This window comes from Cephus cinctus, unplaced genomic scaffold (genome assembly GCF_000341935.2).
Source record: "Cephus cinctus unplaced genomic scaffold, Ccin1 Ccin1_scaffold0168, whole genome shotgun sequence".
Lineage (NCBI taxonomy): Eukaryota > Metazoa > Arthropoda > Insecta > Hymenoptera > Cephidae > Cephus > Cephus cinctus.
In genome coordinates, this window is record NW_014332892.1 from 2,822,981 (window position 1) to 2,825,344 (window position 2,364).

Here is a 2,364-nt window from a genome sequence, read left to right on the forward strand (position 1 = left end):
AAAAAAAAAAAAAAAAAAAAAAAAAAAAAAAAAAAAAAAAACTACCCCGCAAGACCCCTGCGCCACGAAGCGGCAGAAAAATTATTATTCAAGTGGCAGTCTTGATACTCGAGGAAGATCACTTTTCATTGGAGGGATACAGCAAGAGGGTGGAAAAAGCCGTCTGACGGTCGTCAACGTCAAGTTCGAATAAGTGATAAGATAAATTTCAAAATGTTTGAAAAAAATCATCCCCCCCCCCTCCCCCCACCAGCCACTCACCGACAACAGGCCGCGCACAAGCCACACGACAAATACATACAATTTTGACGACCCCGTCGACTGAAACGACCTGTAAGATTTGCTTCACCAATAAAAAAAAAAAGGGACTCTTTCTCGAATTCCCCAGAAACGGGAATAAAAACGTCACAGCTTCTCCAGCCAGCGGCAAAAATGAGAATTTCTTTGGCGTTTTCCAAGACACGAGACGCGAGTCGTTTCTTTCGACATTTTTCACCGGTATGGAGGTACAATGCTCTGTCCTTGTCTCTCTACCGTCCTCACCCACTCGTCCTCTATCACTCTCTCTCTCTCTCTCTCTCACTCTCACACGCGCATTGTCCCATGCTCAGCGACGACGATTCCTTCTCTATTCGTGCCCTTAAGCACAATCCATACACAGAGCTCTGGAACAAGTGAGAAAAATCTTGAGGCTAAATGTGCACTCAGCAGAAGTAACGATAAGTGGGGTACCTGAGGTAATAACACAGGTATGTGTGTGTGTGTGTGTATATATATATATATCCTCCGTGTACTTTCTGCTTAGAGGTAAACAACGTGGTTAGACAACACAACATGCGGGGGTCTGAGACGCGTGAAAATTAATCGATTGGTACTTGTGAAATTCCAAAGGGTTAAGGAAAATGGTATGTACAATTGTAAGGACGAAATATACCCATGGACCAAGGAATCACTGTCATCTTCCAAGCTCATCTCTAATGACAGTAAAAAAAAAAACGTGTCTCGCGTACCCAAGAATTACCTTTTCACTGAAATAGCCTCTTGCGCCATATGATTGATGACGCTTAACGAAATTCGTTAACGACCCGAGCTTAATTGTTCGCGAAGTTCGGACAGCCGGGGTAATACCGAGGTCATTAATTTATAATCAAAAAAATAAAACTAAAAAATTTTCTTCATCATCGGCTTCAAAGCATATTTTAATGACAATGATGAAAAATTTTACCCGCATTTATGCCTCTACCAAGTTTCTTCTCTGGCACGTGGTCGGATGACAGCTGTCAGATTTGACAGGTGGGTTTAAAGTCACAACAGCTCGTGTACCTATGGAGTTTTGTTCTATCGGCCAATGACAAAGTAGAGAAGGGGTCGTCTCTCGGGCTAATCGGGCTCGAACGTATTTTCATTCACCCTTATATCGGCAGGGGGCGGTAGAAATTGTTCAAAACGACGAAATCGAGCGGGTAATGATTTTGAAAAAAAAAAATTTACCCCGAAAGATAAATGAATATTATGCTGATATGCAAATTCTTTGGGGTAGTTAAGTCGCTTCTCGTAATTCCTCTTGAAAAGTGGTTTAATCGCTATCGAGGGGCGCGGGGGCTCTATACACCTGCAAGCCAAGAAAGGGGTAGGTTTTGTGAGAAGAAAGCACCGGGAGGGGTGTACTCTCTCTCTCTCTCTCTCTCTATATATATATATATATATATAATATATATAATACACGACAATATACGTATATAGTGGCCTGAACTGCGGGACAAGGGTTGGAGGGTAGTTAGCCCCGTTGCCATTCATTACCTTGTCAAAGGTTGAAGTTTAAGTGGAGCAAGAGAGCGCGAGGGGGTGGTTTTCCCGGCATTGGACGAGGCCCGGGGGTAGTAGTAGTAGTAGCAGTGCTTCGAATTACCCTGTTGACAAATTGCTCGTTAAAATTGCCATCGTTCGCCGCTATAATTATCGGCTTAATCGAGAAAAAAAAGAGGGCGGGGAGGGAGGGGGGGGGGGAGCCAAGAAATTTTTTTTTTCAAAACCAACTCCTGCACGCGAAAAATAAATAAGGGTAGAAGGAAGAAAAAGAAAGAAAAAGAAAAAAGAAGAGAGAAAAAATTGCAAACTTTTTCATCCTACCGCGAGACCAAAGCAACCCCTCCCCGCGATTCCCGTGTACGGGGAGGCTAAGAAAAATGTACAAGTCACCCAAGTCGAGCAGAAGGGGTAGTTTTTATCAAAAGCAAGGCCACAGCGAGAGCAACCCTCGTTTCCGCATTAACTCAACCGCTTGTCCTTAATTTTCCTCTTCTGGCTTCTCTTTGGCAGGGTTGTCTCCCATTTTGTTTCGAGAAGAAAAATTAATCGAGCAAC

At 43.3% G+C, this 2,364-nt stretch overlaps 1 protein-coding gene across 11 annotated transcripts in view; it reads right to left on the reverse strand.

The window, feature by feature from the left end:
• Positions 1–2,364, reverse strand: part of LOC107264002 — a 51,647-nt gene that overhangs the window by 19,083 nt on the left and 30,200 nt on the right. The window contains exon 1 of one of the 11 annotated variants that reach the window (XM_025081453.1): positions 1,801–1,821. The exons of the other annotated variants lie outside the window; for them this stretch is intronic. The gene's annotated coding sequence lies outside the window, so the exon portion shown is untranslated. Of the gene's footprint in view, positions 1–1,800; positions 1,822–2,364 lie in introns of those variants that run through there. 11 annotated transcript variants of the gene reach the window in all.